At 43.8% G+C, this 25,658-nt stretch overlaps 1 protein-coding gene and 1 pseudogene across 3 annotated transcripts in view; one reads left to right on the top strand and one right to left on the bottom strand.

Annotated features, from left to right (window-relative positions):
* KCNH2 (potassium voltage-gated channel subfamily H member 2) overlaps positions 1-25,658 on the bottom strand; it is a 400,050-nt gene that overhangs the window by 235,217 nt on the left and 139,175 nt on the right. The gene's annotated exons all lie outside the window — the stretch shown is intronic.
* Positions 3,393-3,540, top strand: LOC130274715 (U2 spliceosomal RNA; annotated as a pseudogene).

Genomic DNA, 25,658 nt, shown 5'->3' on the forward strand with positions numbered 1-25,658 from the left:
TAGAGCGCGGCACCGCGATCAGTGCCGTGCACTATTAGCGGACGGGTCCCGACTTCACTATGACGCCGGGCCCGCCGTGATATGATGTAGGGTCACCGTGGGCCCCCGCGTTATATCACGGGTGCGGGACCAAGGACGTACTCATACGTCCTTGGTCCTTAAGGGGTTAAAGCTACAGGGCAGTTCTATATAACTTTACCTCAATCAACATCTAATAAGAAGTTCTGCAAATGTTATTATCTCACTAGCTGAGTACACAGCATTGCCTGGTCTACCTACCTAAACCTAAAAGCAACAATGACACTATTGTCCTCATACCCGACCTCATATCCTCTCCTAGTATCCCATCCTTATATCCCTTCCTCATATCCTGTCCTCATATCCGACATCATATCCCATCCTCATAGTCCAATCTGATATCCCCCTTCATATCCCAACCTCATATCCCGTCCACATATCTAGTCCTCATATCCCGTCCTTATATCCTGACCTCATATCCCGTTCTCATATCTAATCCTCATATCCTGTCCTCATATCCCGTCCTCATATCCTGACCTCATATCCCATCCTCATAGTCCAATCTCATATCCAAGTTCATATCCCATCCTCATATCCCGTCCTCATATATAATCCTCATATCCTGTCCTCATATCTAATCCTCAAATCCTGACCTCATATCCAGTCCTCATATCCAAACCTCATATCTCAACCTCATATCCCGACCTCATATCCCGACCTCATATCCCGACCTCATATCTCAACCTCATATCCCAACCTCATATCCCAACCTCATATCCCGACCTCATATCCCGACCTCATATACCGTCCTTATATAGTGACCTCATATCCCGTCCTCATATCCTGACCTCATATCCCATCCTCATATCCCGACCTCATATCCCAATCTCATATCCCGTCCTCATATCCGGTCCTCATATCCCGACCTCATATTCCAACCTCATATCCCGACCTCATATCCCGACCTCATATCCCGATCTCATATGCCAACCTCATATGCCAACCTCATATCCCAACCTCATATCCCAACCTCATATCCCGTCCTCATATCTCGACCTCATATCCCATCCTCATATCCCAACCTCATATCCCAACCTCATATCCCGACCTCATATCCCAACCTCATATCCCAACCTCATATCCCAACCTCATATCCTGTCCTCACATCTCGACCTCATATCCCAACCTCATATCCTGTCCTCACATCTCGACCTCATATCCCAACCTCATATCCTGTCCTCATATCCCATCCTCATATCCTGACCTCATATCCCATCCTCATATCTTGACCTCTAATCCCAACCTCATATCTCATCCTCATATCTCAACCTCATATCCCGTCCTCATATCTCGACCTCATATCCTGTCCTCATATGGCAGTTATGCTGGAACAAACATATATAAATATATATCATACACAAATACATACATATAAACACACACATACACAACTACATACACACATGCATACATATAAACACATATACATACACAACTACATACATATAAACATACACAGATATACACAATTACATACATACATATAAACAAACACACATATACACACACATACACAACTACATACACACATATACACACACATACACAACTACATACACACACACATACACAACTACATACACACACATATATACATGTAAACACATATACACACACATACACAACTACATACACACATATACACACACATACACAACTACATACACACATATACACACACATACACAACTACATACACACACACATACACAACTACATACACACACATATATACATGTAAACACATATACACACACATACACAACTACATACATACATACATATAAACATACACAAATATACACAACTACATACATACATATAAACATACACACATATACACAACTACATACATACATATAAACATACACACATACATATAAACATACACACATATACACAACTACATACATACATATAAACAAACACACATATACACAATTACATACATACATATAAACATACACAACTACATACAGACACATACATACACAACTACATACACACACACATACACAACTACATACATACATATAAACATACACAACTACATACATACATATAAACATACACAACTACATACACACACACATACACAACTACATACATACATATAAACACACACACATACACAACTACATACATACATATAAACACACACACACATACACAACTACATACATACATTTGTAAAGAGATTATTTTCCTGATCTCTGCTTTGTGTCCATGAACAAAAATATCTGCACCCAGAGGTTGACAACCCAATTCTTACCTAGTCCTCCTTACACAGCTACAGTGTATTAGTGTTGGTAACAGCTCTATGATTGTTGCGTATAAAACATTTCTTAACATTGACATTGGAAAAGCCATGAAATGATGGAAATCACAGAATCAACATGACATGGTAATGATATGCAAATCATGATACAAAAATGGAAAAAATATTCAAACATCTCTATTTATTCAGTAGCAATGTAATGTCTGCTCTGGTCAGTTTGTGAATGCTGAGCTCTGGCCAGCTTAGTGTTAATGATGCTAGTCAATCAGAACCTAGCAGGGGTTATTTCCAGCCTTAAAAAGGAGTACTCCGCCCCTAGAAATCTTATCCCCTATGCAAAGGATAGGTGATAAGATGTCTGATCGCAGAGGTCCCGCTGCTGGGGACCCCTGTGATCTCGGATGCGGCACCACAGACATCCGGTGCATGAAGCGAACATCGCACTGTGACAGATGACTGGTGGTGCGAGGCGGAGGCTCGTGATGTCACGGTCACACCCCACTCGTGATGTCACGGCCACACCCCCTCAATGTAAGCCTATGGGAGGGGGTGTGAATCTTGACCCTTGTTCAGACCTGTTTGTGCTTTGTGCTTTCTGAATCTGTTTAGTATTTATACCCGTGTTTAGATGTGTTTTGGATTTTGGGTTCCTCCAGGGTTATATCCTGTCTCACACAGTGGTGCGCCCTATAACTTGGAGTCTATTTGGATTTGGTATTTTGTGTCTCTCTATATTATTGGAGTTTGATGCTGTAGTTATCCGGTCCTTCTAGTGTTAAATCCGTGTCCTGATCTTTGCTTTGTCCCTAACATAGGAGTCAGTTTGCTTTGTATCTTGTTTAAATGAGTCCTGTGTATCCTGTTCTTGGTCCGTGTTCAGACCAGTTGGCCTTTAAGTGTTGGTGTCAGTTCTTGTCATTCTAGTATTTGCATATCCTTGAGTTATTTAGTGTCTGTCTTCAGTCTAATCTTGTTCATCCCCTTCATCCCTGGATATATCTCGCTGTATATATTTCCTAGTTTACCTATCATGTTCACATTATTCTCGGCCATTTGGCTAAGACCAAGTGTAGTATCTGTTCTTATCAGTTTCCGCCAGTGGATGGGAAACGCTGGTGTGAGACTGGTGGGGATGGGTGCTGCATGGAGGGGGCATGGAGACGGCTGCCCTGATGTGACCTATTTCCTCCGGGTCTCGCCATGAGGTAGAGGGGTGTAGAGCCGAGGTACGTCTGTGCCTCGGGGAGTGGTGACCCTGAGGTGCCGAAACTCACTGGGTGTTATAACTCACTGAGTGAACGCACTGCACCATATTCTTCACCATACTCTTCACCTTTGGCACTCACCCTTGGTATCCCGGCCTCCTGGCTAGGATCGGGGAAATTTTTAAAGATCCGGCCGGATGACCGGGCAGTATATCTGCACTCATCCACTTATTTATTATCTTTATGTCTTGTCACTGTGCCACGTTTGTGTCTTTATTTGTACACAGGATTGGCAGGATGCGGTAGCCCTTCTGGGTGTCCCTCCTGACGGTCTAGGGGAGGTGTGTGTGGCCTTTTGGTTCCTCACTTCCCTGCAACCCCTGGGCATCTTGGCTTCGGTCAAGATGCCATCAGTATAGGGCTCCTCGGCTGATACCCTTGTTAACGCCTAGGATAAAGCCAGGAGCATTTTCGGCCCCTTAGTAGCTTCGGCGAAAAGGGGCATTGAACCTGGATCCTTGCAGGTGCATTTTGGCCCGGAGGTGAAGGGTAAGTTTGTTGGGGGAGAAAGATGGTGGGGGCAGCATCATGTCTGGGGGAAACCAGCCACTGCCCATCACCTGCCCAATACCATCCCTACAGTGATCATGGTGGGGGCAGCATCATGTCTGGAGGAAACCAGGCACTGCCCATCACCTGCCCAATACCATCCCTACAGTGATCATGGTGGGGGTAGCATCATGTCTGGAGGAAACCAGGCACTGCCCATCACCTGCCCAATACCATCCCTACAGTGATCATGGTGGGGACAGTAACATGTCTGGGGGAAACCAGGCACTGCCCATCACCTGCCCAATACCATCCCTACAGTGATCATTGTGGGGGCAGCATCATGTCTGGGGGAAACCAGGCACTGCCCATCACCTGCCCAATACCATCCCTACAGTGATCATGGTGGGGGGCAGCATCATGTCTGGAGGAAACCAGGCACTGCCCATCACCTGCCCAATACCCTCCCTACAGTGATCATGGTGGGGGCAGCATCATGTCTGGGGGAAACCAGGCACTGCTCATCACCTGCCCAATACCATCCCTACAGTGATCATGGTGGGGGCCGCATCATGTCTGGAGGAAACCAGGTACTGCCCATCACCATCCCTACAGTGATCATGGTGGGGGCAGCATCATGTCTGGAGGAAACCAGGTACTGCCCATCACCTGCCCAATACCATCCCTACAGTGATCATGGTGGGGGCAGCATCATGTCTTGGGGAAACCAGGCACTGCCCATCACCTGCCCAATACCATCCCTACAGTGATCATGGTTGGGGCAGAATCATGTCTGGAGGAAACCAGGCACTGCCCATCACCTGCCCAATACCATCCCTACAGTGATCATGGTGGGGGCAGCATCATGTCTGGAGGAAACCAGGTACTGCCCATCACCTGCCCAATACCATCCCTACAGTGATCATGGTGGGGGCAGCATCATGTCTGGAGGAAACCAGGTACTGTCCATCCCCTGCCCAATACTATCCCTACAGTGATCATGGTGGGGGCAGCATCATGTCTGGGGGAACCCAGGTACTGCCCATCCCCTGCCCAATACCATCCCTACAGTGATCATGGTGGGGGCAGCATCATGTCTGGGGGAAACCAGGCACTGCCCATCACCTGCCCAATACCATCCCTACAGTGATCATGTCATGACGAACTTTACAGACAGAGCACCACTATACTTCTAGACTTCTGCAACTATATAGCACACATCACCCATAAAAGTCCACTAGTGTCAGTGCCAAATAGAACTTATCTTGAGTTGGATCTGGATGTATCCCTAGGTATTCTTATTACACCCCATATTCTTGGGATTCATCTATAGCATGGATTGCCATCTTGCGGCAACAGGTGGAAACAATGATCTATAGAACAATAATACACCTGTATTACATACTGGTGACCACTAGATAGCAGTGCCATACTATATTCACTGCACTGCCTCTGGTTTTACTCATAAGTGTAGGGATAATACAGATGCAGACAATGAAGATATATGGAGGCCACTGTACAGGTCTGTAACCTCAGAAAGCATTGATTACTAAGGGGAGAATACTGTCTCTGATAAAGCATTTCACATATCATATACTGCTCATATTATCACACAAATGCTAACCAAGAGAGGTGAGAAGGAACAACACAATCATGTCAATCAATTCCATAACATAAAAGAGGTTCTAAGAATCACAGCTGTTTTTCTTTTAAATAAAATTTCCCATAAACTAAAACAGACTCTAGACCAGACCCCTAAACTAATACAGACCCCAGACCATATCCCTAAACTAATACAGACCCCACACCAGACCCCTAGACTAATACAGACCCCACACCAGACCCCTAAACTAATACAGACCCCAGACCAGACCCCTAAATTAATACAGACCCCAGACCAGAGCCCTAAACTAATACAGACCCCAGACCCCGACCCCTAAACTAATACAGACCCCAGACCAGACCCCTAAACTAATACAGACCCCAGACCAGAGCCCGAAACTAATACAGACCCCAGACCCGACCCCTAAACTAATACAGACCCCAGACCAGAGCCCTAAACTAATACAGACCCCAGACCCGACCCCTAAACTAATACAGACCCCACACCAGACCCCTAAACTAATACAGACCCCAGACCAGAGCCCGAAACTAATACAGACCCCAGACCCAACCCCTAAACTAATACAGACCCCAGACCAGACCCCTAAGCTAATACAGACCCCAGACCAGACCCTTAAACAAATACAGACCCCAGACCCCTAAACTAATACAGACCCCAGACCAGACCCCTAAACTAATACAGACCCCAGACCAGACCCCTAAACTAATACAGACCCCAGACCAGACCCCTAAACTAATACAGACCCCAGACCAGACCTCTAAACAAATACAGACCCCAGACCCTCTAAACTAATACAGGCTCCAGACCAGACCCCTAAACTAATAAAAACTCCAGACCAAATATATAAACAAATACAGACCCCAGATCAGACCCCTAAACTAATACAGACCCCAGACCAGAGCCCTATACAAATATAGACCCCAGATCAGTCCCCTAAACTAATACATACCCCAGACCAGACCCCTAAACAAATACAAACCCCAGACCAGACCCCTAAACTAATACAGACCCCAGACCAGACCCCTAAACTAATACAGACCCCAGACCAGCCCCTCAAAACTAATACAGACCCCAGACCAGACCACTAAACTAATACAGACCCCAGACCTAACCCCTAAACTAATACAGACTTCTGATCAGACCCCCAAACTAATACAGACCCCATACCAGACTCCTTAACTATTACAGACTCCAGACCAGATGCTTTAAATAATACAGACCCCAGACCAGACCCCAGACCAGACCTCTAAACTGATACAGACCACAGAAAAGACCCCCCTAAACTAACAGAGATCCCAGACCAGGTTCCCTAAACTAATAGAGACTCCAGACCAGACCCCTAAACTAATACAGACTCCAGACCAGATCTCTAAACTAATCGGGACCCCAGACCAGAGTGACTTAACTAATACAGTTCCCAGACCGCTAAACTAATACAGACTCCAGACCAGACCCCTAAACCGATGCAGATCCAGCCCGGACCACTTAAAGGGGTACTCCGGTGAAAACATTTTTATTTTTTTATTTTTCAAATGGTCTGGTGCCAGAAAGTTAAACGCATTTGTAAATTGCTTCTGTTACAAAATCTCAAACCTTCCAGTACTTATCAGCTGCTGTATGCTCCAGAGGAAGTTGTGTAGATCTTTTCTGTCTGACTACAATGCTCTCTGCTGACACCTCTGTCTTTGTCAAGAACTGTCCAGAACAGGAGAGGTTTGCTATGGGGATGTGCTCCAGACACAGACAGAGGTGTCAGCAGCGAGCACTGTGGTCAGACTAGAAAGAACTACACAACTTCCTCTGGAGCATACAGCAGCTGATAAGTACAGGAAGGAATACTTTTTTAATCAGTAATTTACAAATCTGTATAACTTTCTGGAGTCTGTTGATATTAAAAAAAATGTTTTCCACCAGAACCCTAAACAAATACAGACTCCAGACCAGACTCCTAGACTAATATAAACCCCAAACCAGATTCCCTAAACTAATACAGTCTCCACACTCCTAAACTAATACAGACTCCAAACCAATCCCCTAAAATAATACAGACCCCAGATCAGATCCTTAACTAATACAGATCCCAGACCAGATGCCCTAAACTAATACAGACCCCAGACCAGATCCCTTAAATAATACAGACCTCAGACCAGATCCCTTAAATAATACAGATCCCAGACCAGACTGCTAAACTAATACAGAGCCCAGACCAGACCCCTAAACTAATACAGACCCCAGACCAGACCCCTAAACTAATACCGACCCCAGACCAGACCCCTAAACTAATACAGTCCCCAGACCAGACCCCTAAACTAATACAGTCCCCAGACCAGACCCCTAAACTAATACAGTCCCCAGACCAGACACTTTAGACCAGAATTAGTAAATAGATGACACCTGCCAAATGAAATGATACAGCTACAGTTCCCAAAAGGGCTGACATTCAGCTTTTCCAGTAATCTGAAGACAGTGTCTGTTTATTTGGTAATACAAGCCTATTGTGTATAACCAGTCTGTAGCTCAGGTTACTAGGAAAGCTGAGTAATAGCTGATGCGGTACTAGAAAAAAGGACCGCATCAGTTATTACAGTGGCCCCATTGCAAAAACTACAAGCTATAATGCTCCACTGCTCTAGACCTTTTGGGCCCCTTAGGCTTCACCCCTTCCGTCCCTGTACTCAGCTTTTCTACAGGTATAACATCCCCTGAAGTCATTCATTATATCTGTATACGTGACGTGTGCAGAGACTTATCTTATTCCAGCATCTCAGATCCTGCAGTGACAGATCCGCACGTCCGGGATTCACAGGAATTATTTGGGATACATGGCGGAGTTTTATTGTTTGTTATGGTCGCTGTCTATTACGTGATGAAAGAAGAAAACCAGAACCTGGCCTAATGGAAACCCAACTACAAGTACCGCGCCACGAGCACAAGGGGGCGCTGCTGCAGCACACACTGCTATAGAGGCTGCGCATCAAGGAGGTTTCCAGGAATACACATGGATGAAGTATTAGCGCTATACTGAGGACGTCGATTCCTGGAAGACCCCTTTAATTATTACATTAATTCAGCGGTCATCCTCAAAGTCTGAACAATGTAATCTGCAGATTTATTTCTAATTCTGTAACGTTTAGAGGGGATCACCAGAACAAAAATTCTATAATAATCTATAGGACAGTGTGCTGGTGAGCTGTATCTAAGCCTATCATGTGTGATACATTCTGCTGAGCTCCTGTATCTCATCCTATCAAAGGCTGCCCAGGCATGCTGGGAGTTGTAGCTGGAGGCACCCTGGTTGGGAAACACTGATCTAACCACTGTGATACTGTCTGCAGAGCTGCTGTATCTAATCCTGGCTTAACATATCTAAGCCTTTCATGTACGGTACTGTATCATGTACGGCTACTGTATCTCAGCCTATCATGTGTGATACTTTCTGCTGAGCTGCTGTATCTAATCTGTGATACTGTCTACCATATATTAGCCTAACCGCTATGATCCTGTCTGCTGAGCTGTGTATCTAAGCCTATCATATGTGATACTGTCTGCAGAGCTGTGTATCTAAGCCCATTATAAGTGATACTGTCTGCTGAGCTGTGTATCTAAGCCTATCGTATGTGAAACTGTTTGTTGAGCTGTTCATCTAAGCCCATCATATGTGATACTGTCTGCTGAGCTGTGTATCTAAGCCCATCATATGTGATAGTGTCTGCTGAGCTGTGTATCTAAGCCCATCATATGTGATACTGTCTGCTGAGCTGTGTATCTAAGCCTATTGTATGTGCTACTGCCTGCAGAGCTGCTGTATCTAAGCCTACCATATGTGATACTTTCTGCTAAACTGTGTATCTAAGCTTATCATATGTGATACCGTCTGCTGAACTGATGTATTCAAGCTTGCCGTGTGTAATACTATCTGTTGAGCTGCTGTATCTAAGCCTATCATGCGTGACACTGTCTGTTTACCTACTGTATCTAAGCCTTTCATGTGTGATACTGCCTGCTGAGCTGAAGTATCTAAGCCTATCATCTAAGATACTATTTCCAGAACTTATGTATCTAAGACTACCATGTATGATACTGCCTGTTGAACTGGTGTATCTAAGCCTATAATCTATGATAATGTCTGCTGAGGTTCTGTATCTAATCTTATTATTTGTGATACTATCAACTGAGCAGGTGGATCTACGGTAAGTTTATCATGTGTGAAACTCTTCTCGACACATCTTGTGGTACAGTCTTCTGAGCCATGTATCTAAGTCTAGCATGTGTAATTATGTATGTAAGCTGCAGTATCTAATACAGATATCCGGTGTGTATCTAAGCCTGACATGTATGGAACCGAGCTGAGCTGCTGTATCTTGTGATACTGTCTGTTCAGCCTCTGTATTTAGCCCTATCCTGTACAGCAGTGTTTCCCAACCAGGGAGCCTCCAGCTGTAGCAAAACTACAACTCCCAGCATGCCCGGACAGCCAAAGGCTGTCCGGGCATGCTGGGAGTTGCAGTTTTGCAACAGCTGGAGTTGCCCTGGTTAGGCCCAGAGGTCTGTATACAGCAGTGTCTCCCAACCAAAGTGCCTCCAGCTGTTGCAAAACTACAACTTCCAGCCTTTGGCTGTCCGGGTATGCTGAGAGTTGTAGTTTTGCAACAGCTGGAGGCACCCTGGTTTGGAAACACTGCTGTACACAGACCATAGTATAACAGTGTATATAAGACTTGGGCCCAGCAGGGTCACCTGTCAGCGTCTCTCTGGGGGTATGTGCGCGCCCCCCCCCCCATCACTCCTGCTCTCTGTTATTCCTTTATCTTGTATGAAGCCTGGAATGAATGATTAATTACCTCCCAGCATGCACCACTGCAGATTAACTGCCCAATGCTGCGCTAGGGCACCGTGCCAGGCTGAGCCGTGTAACCATTACTCTGCCAGCGCCCATGACTACATCCATTGAGCCACATCTATAGTATACGATACTGCACCTCAGGAATGGACAATACAGGAACACATCTGCATCCGTCACACATATCATGTGACTCACATCCTATGCCTCTTAGTACTAGCCTTAAAGGGGAACTCTACACTGAACGCCTTTGGGAGACATTTGCTTTCTTTATTAAAAACACAAAGTTCTGGGGCCAGAGTCTACAATAACAATAGTCTCTACATGTTATGACACCTCACAGGGGCATAGAATATAGATTGTCACATAAGCTCTTCCCTGTGCTTAGCTGTGTCATAAGCTCCTCCCCCTGCCCAGCTGTGTCACATAATCTCCTCCCCTTGCCCAGCTGTGTTACATAAGCTCCTCCCCCTGCCCAGCTGTGTCACATAAGCTCCTCCCCCTGCCCAGCTGTGTCACACAAGCTCCTCCCCCTGCCCAGCTGTGTCACATAAGCTCCTCCTCCTGCTCAGCTGTGTCACACAAGCTCTTCCCCCTGCCCAGCTGTGTCACATAAGCTCCTCCTCCTGCCCAGCTGTGTCACATAAACTCCTCGCCCTGACCAGCTGTGTCACATAAGCTCCTCCCCCTACACAGCTGTGTCACATAAGCTCCTCCCCCTGTCCAGCTGTGTCACATAAGTTCCTCCCCCTGCCCAGCTGTGTCACATAAGTTCCTCCCCCTGCCCAGCTGTGTCACATAAGTTCCTCCCCCTGCCCAGCTGTGTCACATAAGTTCCTCCCCAGCTGTGTCACTTAAGTTCCTCCCCCTGCCCAGCTGTGTCACATAAGTTCGTCCCCATGCCCAGCTGTGTCACATAAGCTCCTCCCCCTGTCCAGCTGTGTCACATAAGTTCTTCCCCCTGCCCAGCTGTGTCACATAAGTTCCTCCCCTGCACAGCTGTGTCACATAAGTTCCTCCCCTGCACAGCTGTCACATAAGTTCTTCCCCCTGCCCAGTTGTGTCACATAAGCTCCCCCCTGCCCAGCTGTGTCACATAGGCTCCTCCCCCTACCCAGTTGTGTCACATTAGTTCTTCCCCCTGCCCAGATGTGTCACATAAGCTTCTCCCCCTGCCCAGCTGTGTCACTTAAGCTCCTCTCCCTGCCCAGCTGTATCACATAAGCTCCCCCCCTGCCCAGCTGTGTCACATAGGCTCCTCCCCCTACCCAGTTGTGTCACATAAGTTCTTCCCCCTGCACAGTTGTCACATTAGTTCTCCCCCCTGCCCAGCTGTGTCACATAAGCTTTTCCCCCTGCGCAGCTGTGTCACATAAGCTCCTCTCCCTGCCCAGCTGTATCACATAAGCTCCCCCCTGCCCAACTGTGTCACATAGGCTCCTCCCCCTGCCCAGCTGTGTCACATAGGCTCCTCCCCCTGCCCAGCTGTGTCACATAGGCTCCTCCCCCTGCCCAGCTGTGTCACATAAGCTTCTCCCCCTGCCCAGCTGTGTTACATAAGCTTCTCCCCCTGCCCAGCTGCGTTACATAAGCTCCCCCCCTGCCCAGCTGTGTCACATAAGCTTCTCCCCCTGCCCAGCTGTGTTACATAAGCTTCTCCCCCTGCCCAGCTGTATCACATAAGCTCCCCCCCTGCCCAGCTGTGTCACATAGGCTCCTCCCCCTGCCCAGCTGTGTTACATAAGCTCCTCTCCCTGCCCAGCTGTATCACAGAAGCTCCCCCCCTGCCCAGCTGTGTTACATAAGCTCCTCTCCCTGCCCAGCTGTGTCACATAAGTTCCTCCCTCCCCCTGCCCAGCTGTGTTAAATAAGTTCTTCCCCCTGCCCAGCTGTGTCACATAAGCTTCTCCCCCTGCCCAGCTGTGTTACATAAGCTCCTCCCCCTGCCCAGCTGTGTCACATAAGTTCCTCCCTCCCCCTGCCCAGCTGTGTCACAAAAGTTCCTCCCTCCCCCTGCCCAGCTGTGTTACATAAGCTCCCCCCCCTGCCCAGCTGTGTCACATAAGTTCCTCCCTCCCCCTGCCCAGCTGTGTCACATAAGTTCCTCCCTCCCCCTGCCCAGCTGTTTTAAATAAGTTCTTCCCCCTGCCCAGTTGTGTCACATAAGCTCCTCCCTCTGCCCAGTTGTGTCACATAAGCTCCTCCTCTTCCGTGTTACAAAATCTCCACCCTTCATCTTGTACATAAGTCCCTCCTATTGTCACATAAGCCCCTCCTCTTCTTTAGCCCTGTTACATAGACTCCACCCCTCGCCTACATACAGACCGCTGGTAAAGTGTTACATATGTAGCAAAGCTGAATCACAGCTGTAGTCGTAGTCAGATATCACTGTGCTGAGACCAATAAAATAGCTCCTCCTCATTGTCACATAAGTCATAAATCCTTAGGCTTCTTGTTGTTTTTTGCATGACCAACTGTACTTTGTAATGGAACCTTTTATTTAACCATAAAATGTGCAACGCAACCCAAAAATTATTATTTGTGGGAGAGGAGGGGGAGGGGAAAACTGAAAAGAAAAACGCAATTTTTCAACCATTGGGGGAGGGGGGAGGAGGTGAAGTACTGAACATGTCCCCAATTTTCTCACTTATATATTTTCAATATATTTCCAGCTGCTATTGATATGACATTTTCACCAGATGTAGGTAACATAAAAACGAATGGAGCGTGTGCCGTCCACCGCACGCGCTCCTCACAGAGAGACGGGTCGCATTCTGGAGATCACAGTAGGTCTCAGCGGCCGGATGCCCCACGTTCAGCTACTTATTCCCTATCCTGTGAAAAGGGGATAAGTTCATTGTGGCTGGAGTTCTCCTTTAAAGGGGTACTCCGGTAGAAATTATTATTATTATTATCATTTTATTTTATCTTTTTTAAATCAACTGGTGCCAGAAAGTTAAACAGATTTGTAAATTACTTCTATTAAAAAAATCTTAATCCTTCCTGTACTTATTAGCTGCTGAATACTACAGAGAAAATTATTTTCTTTTTGGAACACAGAGCTCTCTGCTGACATCATGACCACAGTGCTCTCTGCTGACACCTCTGTCCATTTTAGGAACTGTCCAGAGCAGCATATGTTTGCTATGGGGATTTTTTCCTACTCTGAGCAGTTCTTAAAATGGACAGAGATGTCAGCAGAGAGCACTGTGGTCATGATGTCAGCAGAGAGCTCTGTGTTCCAAAAAGAAAATAATTTCCTCTGTAGTATTCAGCAGCTAATAAGTACAGGAAGGATTAAGATATTTTTTAATAGAAGTAATTTACAAATCTGTTTAACTTTCTGGCACCAGTTGATTTAAAAAAAAAAAAAAAGTTTTCCACCAGAGTGCCCCTTTAAGTTATGTGTAATAATGCGAAATGACACAGGAAAAAAATAATTGAACACATGAAGAAAGTGAGGTGCAAAAAGGCCTGGAAAGCCAAGACAACAGCTGAAATCTATCAGTAATTAAAAAGCAATCCAGCCCCTTGTCAGTACAAATACTTATCAGCCGGGTTCAGTCCCAACTGATGCTACAAAAAGGTCTTATTGCTGAGGAGTCACACAAGACACATCTCATGATGGGGAAAAGCAAAGAGCTATGATAGACTGCCTTGCCAACCTGCGTTTCTCCAACAGTTGCAGAACTGCAACTCCTATGAGATGATGGGAGTTGTAGTTTTGCAAAAGCTAGAGCGGTGTTTGTAAAACCAGGGTGCCTCTAGCTAGTGCATAACTACAACTCCCAGCATGCCCTGACAGACCCTTGCACTCCCTATTTTCAATAGAGATGTCTTCTCCAACCTGTCTCTCTCCAGCAGTTGCAGAACTACAACTCCCATGACATGGTGGGTGTTGTAGTTTTCTAACAGCTAGAGCAGTGTTTCCAAACCAGGGTGCCTGCAGCGATTGCATCACTACAACTCCCAGCATGTCCTGACAGACACCTGCACTCCACATACACATTAGAGCAGTCCTCGCCAACCTGTGTCTCTCCAGCTGTTGCAGAACTACAACTCCCATGACATGATGGGAGTTGTTTTCAAACAGCTAGAACAGTGTTTCCAAACCAGGGTGCCTCCAGCTGTGGCAAAGCTACAACTCCCAGCATGCTCAGACAGCCGAAGGTGTGAGTTGTAGTTTTGCAAAGCTGGAGGCACCCTGGTTGCGAAACACTGAGATAGAGAGCCCCAAGATGGGGAACACTATTCTGAAGGGGGGTAGTTGTCCAAGGTTGGAGTGTCCCTTTAAGGTAGTGTTTTCCAAACAGTGTGTCTCCAGCTGTTGCAAAACTACAACTTCCAGCATGCCCGGACAGCCGTTGGCTGTCCGGGCATGCTGAGAGTTGTAGTTTTGCAACAGCTTGAGGCACCCTGGTTGGGAAACACTGAGATAGAGAGCCCCAAGATGGGGAACGTCATTCTAGAGTGGGGTTAGTTTTCCTAAACACCCAGTGAACGATATATCTGATAACTAGTGTTGAGCGTGAATATTCGCAATTCGAATATTTATTCGAATTTCGCATATTCGTTAATATGGCGAATATAGCACTATATATTTGCAATTACGAATATTCATAATATTTTTTTTTCCCCCACAGAACACATCACAGTGATCTCATCCCTCCCTGATTCAAGCTTGTCGTCTAAAGAAGGCTCCTATACTATTTACTGTATTAGACTGGAGAGCAAATTTTCGCAAATATGAGGATATGCGAATACCGTCACTAAAGAATATTAGGAAATAGATAGATGGATAGATAGATAATATAGATAGATAGGTAGATAGTTATCAGCATGCGCGAATGTGAAAATAACCGCGAATATATAGAATATGAGAATTTCGCAAATATAGGACGAATATTCATCCATATATTCGTAAAATATCGCGAATTTGAATATGGAATATGCCGCTCAACACTACTGAAAACAGAGAGAAATAGCATACGACATAGCAAAGGTAAAACAGAAGGGTTACGCGAGCACTGTCCCTTTAAGAAGGGACAATGCCCATGTGCGCCGAGCAGAGAGTGCCGCTGATTACCTATGGACAGCTCTGTAAGGAGAGAACAAAGCAGAGCTGAGAGCGCGCTTGTTACGGATGACAGCGAGATAAAACGAGCTATTTCCGAACAACCCTAGAGAGCTCATTATACTGCTGAGGGCTTTAGGACGCTGCCAGACATTGCTGGATGTGACCCGCGTGCCCCAAGGCTGGAGAGAATAAGGTGGAGGGGGTCTACCCCTGGGCCCCGGAACGCTAATGGAGTGAGCGCTTGTAGTAGTAATCTGCACAGACTCCGTAATTCAATAATAATCATGTAATATATGAACTAGGGCGGAAGGAGCACGAGAGAACAATGGCGCAACCGAGGGATCATATGCAAATAAAGTCCCCGCTAATGAGAAGACGATACAATGTGCCGTCGTTTTATGATCACTGACGTCTAAGGATTAACAGCTCCTACCCCCTTTCTCCACTGTTCATTGTTTCTCACTGCAAAGTGGTGCTTCTGGCCACCCAGCTGTGCAAGGGATCCGCAGCATACCCCGGGACCAGCTGCAGAGCCGGTTGTGCAAGTTCTGAATTGGCAACGGAGCTTCTATATTCTCCCTGGTGATCAAAATAATAAAAAAATCATATACCCCACATTTAAAGAATACCTGTCATGATCTTGTTAAATGTTATAATCCTCCCAGGTCACTGCCCCCATCATGATAAACCACCCCCCTGCCTTTATTTTTATTATTTGTTCGTTTTCTACCGTGATATTTTCTGCTCAGTCTCAGTCAGATTCACAGACTGGGAAGGGGCGTTCCCCAGCAGGCGTGAAATCATCTGAAGCCGTATAGGAGAGAACTTCCTCCCTCACTCTGCTACACACAGCCCAGAGCAGTTCAGTGTGAGATGAGCTACGATGGGCTAAGGCTGCACCCCAGACTGCATTTCCTGATTTTGGACTTCTACCAGGCCAGCAGGAGTCCTAAGTCTGTGCAAGAGATGGGGGGAAATGTGCTCTGGACAAGTAGGGAGACACCTAGTGGCAGCTTTTTTAAACACAAAAAAAACATAGAAAACAAAAAAATTTTAAACAAAGTACATTAGAAAGATTTTTTATTTACCATAAGGAGAGCAATAACCACAATTAATTTTAATGACAGTGCCCATTTAATAACACTGTATGCAGTTAACCCCTTGGGGACCAAGCCCATTTTAACCTTAAGGACCAGAGCAATTTTTGCACATGTGACCACTGTCATTTTAAGCATTAATAACTCTGGGATGCTTTAACTTATGAATTTGATTCTGAGATTGTTTTTTTCGTGACATATTCTACTTTAACATAATGATAAATTTTCATTGCATCATTTCTTTCGTGAAAAATTGAAAAATGTTGCATTTTGGGATTTTGGAAAGTGAATTTTGCTGAAAGGGTTTTTTGGGGGGCATGTCACATTTAGGAAGCCCCTATAGTACCATAACAGCAAAAAAAAAAAGGCATACTATTTTGGGAACTACACCCCTCATAACATGTAACAAGGGGTACAGTGAGCCTTAACACCCCACAGGTGTTTGATGACTTTTCAGTAAAGTCGGATGTGTAAATGAAAAAAAATTTCTTTCACTAAAATGCAGTTTTTTTCAAAAATTTACAATTTCTACAAGAGGTAATAGGTGAAAATGCCCCCCAAAATGTATAAACCCATTTCTTGTGAGTATGGAAATACCCCATATGTGGGCATCAAGTGCACTGCGGGCGAACTAAAATGCTCAGAATAGAAGGAATCACATTTGGATTTTGGAAAGCAAATTTAGCTGAAATGGTTTTTGGGGGGCATGTCGCATTTAGGAAGCCCCTATGGTGCCAGAACAGCAAAAAAAAAACCTCATGGCATACTATTTGGGAAACAACACCCCTCAAGGCACGTAACAATGGGTACAGTGAGCCTTTACACCCCACAGGTGTTTGACAAATTTCGGCTAAAGTTGGACGAGAAATTGAAAAATTAGATTTTTTTCACTAAAATGCTGGTGTTACCCCAAATTATTCATTTTCACAAGTAAAATAGGAGAAAAAGCCTCCCAAAATTGTAACCCCCGTTTCTTCTGAGTATGGAAATACCCCATATGTGGATGTAAACTGCTCTGCGGGAGAACTACAATGCTCAGGAGAGAAGGAGCGCCATTGAGCGTTTGGAGAGAGAATTTGTTTGGAATGGAAGTCAGGGGCCATGTGGGTTTACAAAGCCCCCTGTGGTGCCGGGACAGTGGACCCCCCCACATGTGACCCCATTTTGGAAACTACACCCCACACGGAATGTAATAAGGGGTGCAGTGAGCATTTACACCCCACTGGCTTTTGACAGATCTTTGGAACAGTGGGCTGTGCAAATGAAAAATAAAATCTTTAATTTTTACGGACGACTGTTCAAAAAATCTGTCAGACCCCTGTGGGGTGTAAATGCTCACTGTACCCCTTATTACATTACATGAGTTGTAGTTTGGCAACTCCTAGAAGGCAGTAGTGAAGATCACTTACCATCTTCACTGCTGCCTCCACCGCCGCCTCCTTACTGCAACTGGTCCCGCCGCTGCCTGCCGCCAGTCCCGCCACAATTGCTGATTCCTCACCGCTCTTGCACCTGCCGCCATCTGTCTCTCACAGCTCCAATCATCCCTATTTTCCGGGCTAGAGGGTCATCAGAGACCCGATCAGCCCCGAATCGCAGCAAATCGCCGACCCCCCCCCCCCCCCAGGGATTTGCATGGGGTGCCTGCTGAATTATTTCAGCAGGCATCCCAGTCCAGTCCCCGTACAGGTACGCCCTTGGTCCCCAACAGGTTAAAGAGTACCTGTCACCAAATAAAACTTTTAATATATTGTTCCTTGTGTAATTAGCAGACACTTTCCCCTTCACTTGCTTTTAAAATTATCAACAGAATTATGTTTAAAATGTAAAATAGCCACTAGGTGACTCTTTTCTGTTCCCTGCCACAATTAATACAGTTAGTTTGGTCTCTTCCCGGCCTGGCAGGAGTCCAAACTCAGGTGCTTCTCTGCACTGAGCTTGATTGACAGCTGCAAAGAACCTCACTGAAACATGCACAGACTGAAAGATGCATAGAGCCTGAGGTCTTCTAGTCATCACTGCACTGCAACAATTTGAGGGCAGAAGGGGCTGGTCCCCCAGCAGGCTTCAGTGATGCCATGCCTGCTACGAAACGCCCACTTTATCCTGTTGGGAGATTTCACTATGTGAGCAAGAAGAAAGGTATGATACACAGCTTTTTAAAGTTTTTTTTTAAGGGAGGAAGAGGTTTGGAGTAGTTAAGGAACATAGCATGAGTTATTTTAGAAAAGTTTATTTGGTGACAGGTACTTGCTAAAGGAAGAATGTTTTTCAGTTTTTTAATGGTACGTTTATGCAGAGGATTTTGAGCTCTTTATTACACAAGAAAAAACACTAATAAAGCACATTAGGAAAAAAAGAAAATAAGGGTGTGGACCTGTGTATTCCAACCAGTGTGCCTCCAGCTGTTGCAAAACTCCTTGGACTTGATCCCTGGATAGTTCAGTGGATTTGCAGATGGCTGAAGGATAGATATCAGAGACTTGTTGGTAATGGTGAGTATTAAAGGGGTACTCCGCCCCTAGACATCTTATCCCCTATTCAAAGGATAGGGGATAAGATGTCAGATCGCCGCGGTCCCGCTGCTGGGGACCCCGGGGATCACCGCTGCGGCACTGCGCTATCATTACTGCACAGAGTGAGTTCGCTCTGTGCGTAATGACGGGCGATACAGGGGCCGGAGCATCGTTACGTCACGGCTCCGCCCCTCGTGATGTCACGGCCCGCCCCTTTCAATACAAGTCTATGGGAGGGGGCAAGTCGGTCGTCACGCCCCCTGCCATAGACTTGCATTAAGGGGACGGGCCGTGATGTCACCAGGGGTGGAGCCGTGACGTAACGATGCTCCAGCCCTTGTATCGCCCGTCATTACGTGCAGGGCGAACTAGCTCTGTGCAGTAATGATAGCGCAGTGCCGCAGCGGTGATCCCCGGGGTCCCCAGCAGCGGGACCGCGGCGATCTGACATCTTATCCCCTATCCTTTGAATAGGGGATAAGATGTCTAGGGGCGGAGTACCCCTTTAAGCAGAGACTGGTCACAATTGGGGACCACAAAGGTCTGTTCTGGGTCCTAATCTTTTTAATATGTCCAGAAGTGACATAGGGGAAGGTTTGGTAGAGAAGCTTTGCCTGTGACATAGTTACATAGTTAGTACGGTGGAAATAATACTTGTGTCCATCAAGTTAAACCAAGGAGGTGAAGGGAAGGGGTATGGGTGAATATCGGTATAAGTTATCGGCTATCGGCCTAAAAGGCCACAGATTATCGGTATCGGCCCTAAATAAAATCGATATTGGTCGATCCCTAGTTTATAATAGAAGACGGCATTGATTTAGGGTGCATTACTGTCAGATGGGAGAATTCTATATATGGTTAACCGTGATGACTATGACAGAGACGCCACGAAATGCGTCAGCACCGATGCAGGTTTTCATGCTAAATAATATATATATAGAAGGTTTTATCTATAGCAGTGGTCTCCAACCTGCGGACCTCCAGATGTTGCAAAACTTTAACTCCCAGGATGTTCGAACACTAAAGGTCTGTCTGCCTCCTCCAGAGGATGCACGATGTCCTCGAAAGGTAAATCAAGGCTTCCCTCTCATCCCTTAGTGCAGTGGTCTTCAAACATGCGGTTCTCCAGCTGTTGCATAACTTCAACTCCCAGCATGCCCGGACAGCCAACGGCTGTCCGGGCATGCTGGGAGTTGTAGTTTTGCAACAGCGTGAGGTCCGCAGGTTGGAGACCACTGATCTATAGTCTGCTGCTGGGGGTCTAAGATGGGGGGCCGGGGTCTATATCCCGGCTGTGTAATGATACAATAAATCTTTAGCGCCATCACTTCCTTCTCCGGAACGCTGCAGGATATGAGGATTGTTCCATTAATCACCGGAGAGAAGGATTATTACCAAACAGTGAGACAGGATCCTGAATACTTCACCCATTCTGTGATCTGTTACTACAGCCGGCCCGGCACATGTCACACAGGCGCGGAACGTTCTGCAGAATCTCCGGAGACAGAGCCGCACAACGTTATCCTGGACTCCATAAATAAACCATCGCACGGGTCACAGATCAAGTATCCAGAGCCCAATGGCCGTTCCGGTAATAGGACGATGGGGTTGCATCGTCCCCTACTAGACCTGATCCTATATCTATATACTGGAGGCGGGTGAGATGGGGATCGGATATAAGTCTAATAAGTGAGGGGGCAATAATATATGGTAATGTACTGACACTATGACACAGCATGGAAGACGCTGAATCTTCTCACTGCATCCCGACATGTTTCCCACAGACGCTCCAGACTTCACCATCTGGACGATTAAAATATAGACATAATAATCCAGTTTTCTTATCTATGTCGGATTATAAACTTTACAAGAGAAGATTCAAACTACAAAACTAAAGAGCAGCTGCCGTATTGTAGTAGTTATATTCTTGCATATAGGAGCAGTATTATAGTAGTTATATTCTTGTATATAGGAGCAGTATTATAGTAGTTATATTCTTGTATATAGGAGCAGTATTATAGTAGTTATATTCTTGTATATAGGAGCAGTATTATAGTAGTTATGTTCTTATATATAGGAGCAGTATTATAGTAGTTATGTTCTTGTATATAGGAGCAGTATTATAGTAGTTATATTCTTGTATATAGGAGCAGTATTATATTAGTTATATTCTTGTATATAGGAGGCAGTATTATAGTAGTTATATTCTTGCATATAGGAGCAGTATTATAGTAGTTATATTCTTGTATATAGGAGCAGTATTATAGTAGTTATGTTCTTATATATAGGAGCAGTATTATAGTAGTTATGTTCTTGTATATAGGAGCAGTATTATAGTAGTTATATTCTTGTATATAGGAGCAGTATTATATTAGTTATATTCTTGTATATAGAAGCAGTATTATAGTAGTTATATTCTTGTATATAGGAGCAGTATTATAGTAGTTATATTCTTGTATATAGGAGCAGTATTATAGTAGTTATATTCTTGTATATAAGAGCAGTATTATAGTAGTTATATTCTTGTATATAGGAGCAGTATTATAGTAGTTATATTCTTGTATATAGGAGCAGTATTATAGTAGTTATGTTCTTGTATATAGGAGCAGTATTATAGTAGTTATATTCTTGTATATAGGAGCAGTATTATAGTAGTTATATTCTTGTGTATAGGAGCAGTATTATAGTAGTTATATTCTTGTATATAGGAGCAGTATTATAGTAAATATATTCTTGTATATAGGAGCAGTATTATAGTAGTTATATTCTTGTATATAGGGGCAGTATTATAGTAGTTATATTCTTGTGTATAGGAGCAGTATTATAGTAGTTATATTCTTGTATATAGGAGCAGTATTATAGTAGATATATTCTTGTATATAGGAGCAGTATTATAGTAGTTATATTCTTGCATATAGGGGGCAGTATTGTAGTAGTTATATTCTTGTATATAGAAGCAGTATTATAGTAGTTATATTCTTGTATATAGGAGCAGTATTATAGTAGTTATATTCTTGTATATAGAGGCAGTATTATAGTAGTTATATTCTTGTATATAGGAGCAGTATTATAGTAGATATATTCTTGTATATAGGAGCAGTATTATAGTAGTTATATTCTTGTATATAGGAGCAGTATTATAGTAGTTATATTCTTGTATATAGGAGCAGTATTATAGTAGTTATATTCTTGTATATAGGAGGCAGTATTATAGTAGTTATATTCTTGTATATAGGAGGCAGTATTATAGTAGTTATATTCTTGTATATAGGAGCATTATTATAGTAGTTATATTCTTGTTTATAGGAGGCAGTATTATAGTAGTTATATTCTTGTATATAGGAGCAGTATTATAGTAGTTATATTCTTGTATATAGGGGCAGTATTATAGTAGTTATATTCTTGTATATAGGAGCAGTATTATAGTAGTTATATTCTTGTATATAGGGGCAGTATTATAGTAGTTATATTCTTGTATATAGGAGTAGTATTATAGTAGTTATATTCTTGTATATAGAGGCAGTATTATAGTAGTTATATTCTTCTATATAGGAGTAGTATTATAGTAGTTATATTCTTGTATATAGGAGCAGTATTATAGTAGTTATATTCTTGTATATAGGAGCAGTATTATAGTAGTTATATTCTTGTATATAGGAGCAGTATTATAGTAGTTATATTCTTGTATATAGGAGGCAGTATTATAGTAGTTATATTCTTGTATATAGGAGCAGTATTATAGTAGTTATATTCTTGTATATAGGAGCAGTATTATAGTAGTGATATTCTTGTATATAGGAGCAGTATTATAGTAGTTATATTCTTGTATATAGGAGCAGTATTATAGTAGTTATATTCTTGTATAAAGGAGCAGTATTATAGTAGTTATATTCTTGTATATAGGAGGCAGTATTATAGTAGTTATATTCTTGTATATAGGGGCAGTATTATAGTAGTTATATTCTTGTATATAGAAGCAGTATTATAGTAGTTATATTCTTGTATATAGGAGGCAGTATTATAGTAGTTATATTCTTGTATATAGGAGCAGTATTATTGTAGTTATATTCTTGTATATAGAAGCAGTATTATAGTAGTTATATTCTTGTATATAGGAGGCAGTATTATAGTAGTTATATTCTTGTATATAGGAGCAGTATTATTGTAGTTATATTCTTGTATATAGGAGCAGTATTATAGTAGTTATATTCTTGTATATAGGAGGCAGTATTATAGTAGTTATATTCTTGTATATAGGAGCAGTATTATAGTAGTTATATTCTTGTATATAGAAGCAGTATTATAGTAGTTATATTCTTGTATATAGGAGGCAGTATTATAGTAGTTATATTCTTGTATATAGGAGCAGTATTATTGTAGTTATATTCTTGTATATAGGAGCAGTATTATAGTAGTTATATTCTTGTATATAGGAGCAGTATTATAGTAGTTATATTCTTGTATATAGGGGCAGTATTATAGTAGTTATATTCCTGCATATAGGAGCAGTATTATGGTAGCTATATTCTTGTATATAGGGGCAGTATTATAGTAGTTATATTCTTGTATATAGGAGGCAGTATTATAGTAGTTATATTCTGGTACATAGGAGGCAGTATTATAGTAGTTATTTTCCCAAAAAATATTATATTACAACTTACAAGCTATGGGCACATTATTTCTGGAGGTGGAATTTTTCAGCTAATATAAGGCTATAGGTGTCCCAGGTCTTTTACCTTCCTCTGGACAACATGGGAGGATTATAAGTTGGGCCTGATGGATCAGACTCTCCTATCTTACTATAGAGCTGTACAGAATGACTTTGATATTTTCCGATCTATCTGGACTCTTACACTGGGGCTGTGGACTTGCACCATGACATCTCGCCTCCATCCCTGGTTCTCCTGTTTGCTCGGAGTCTAGTTAGCGGCCGTCACAACCTGTCACATCTACAAGAAGACAAGAAGTAAATAGCTGCCGCGCCACAAATTAGGCGCAGCTTATGTTACACATGCTGTCAGACACACAGCGGCGGGCGCGTTAACCGAACATCCCCGAGATCAGACAAAAACATGTCTACAGATGTCACCGCGCATCCGAGAGGATCACACGCCGAGGATTTTACATGACATCCTTATGAATGAATTACGAGCTCTGGGAACGAGACGTATTCTATCGTGTCTGAGGGAAATGCGCGGCAATTACGCTGCGCCGCCAGACATGGAGGAACGCCGGACGCATCATGCGGTGAACATGCAAACTGATACGAAATAAGAAAAAACGATGAAAATGAAGCTCAATCCTTGTATAATGAGAAATTCTGTCATATTCATATATTGCAGTGTTTTCCAAACAGGGTGCCTCCAGCTGTTGCAAAACTACAACTCTCAGCATGCCCAGACAGCCAAAGGCTGTCTGGGCATGCTTAGAGTTGTAGTTTTGCAACAGCTGGGAGGTCCACAGTTTGTAAAGCACTGGTCTAGCCTGTCTGGGCATGCTGGGAGTTGTAGTTTTGCTACAGCTGGAGGCACATTGTATGGAAAACATTGCAATATTGTATTTGTTTGTTTTGCACCATCTTCAGACTCTCTGCTTCCTGTCAATGATTGAGAACATTTTGCTTTAGCAGTGTCCCCAATCTGTGTCCTGCCATCATCTGTCAGCTCTATCTATATACTACTGCTATCTCTAAGGGATCACCATATTAAGTAGTGATACCTCTTCCCTCCAACTCTATCTGTATACTGCTGCTCTCTCTATGGGATCAGGATATATAGTAGTTATACACCAGCTCTATATGTATACTGCTGCTACTAGCTCTATGGGGATTGGGATATACAGTCAGGTCCATAAATATTGGGACATCGACACAATTTTAACATTTTTGGCTCTATACACCACCACAATGGATTTGAAATGAAACAAACAAGATTTGCTTTAACTGCAGACTGTCAGCTTTAATTTGAGGGTATTTACATCCAAATCAGGTGAACGGTGTAGGAATTACAACGGTTTGCATATGTGCCTCCCACTTGTTAAGGGACCAAAAGTAATGGGACAGAATATTAATCATAAATCAAACTTTCACTTTTTTAATACTTGGTTGCAAGTCCTTTGCAGTCAATTACAGCCTGAAGTCTGGAACGCATAGACATCAGCAGACATTACTGGGTTTCATCCCTGGTGATGCTCTGCCGCTTCTACTGCAAGGGTAGGTTCAGACTACGGAATCTCCGGGCCGAAAATTTCCACCCGGAGATTTCGAGTGCAGCCAGCGCCGAATTAATCTGTCAGCACTAGGACCGCGCAGACACTGCCGTCTCCAATGGACTGCAATGTGTTCCGCAAGTATTTCCACCTGAAGAATGAGCAACGCCCTTCTTCAGGTGGAAAT

This window comes from Hyla sarda, chromosome 5, assembly GCF_029499605.1.
Source record: "Hyla sarda isolate aHylSar1 chromosome 5, aHylSar1.hap1, whole genome shotgun sequence".
NCBI classification, from domain to species: Eukaryota; Metazoa; Chordata; class Amphibia; order Anura; family Hylidae; genus Hyla; species Hyla sarda.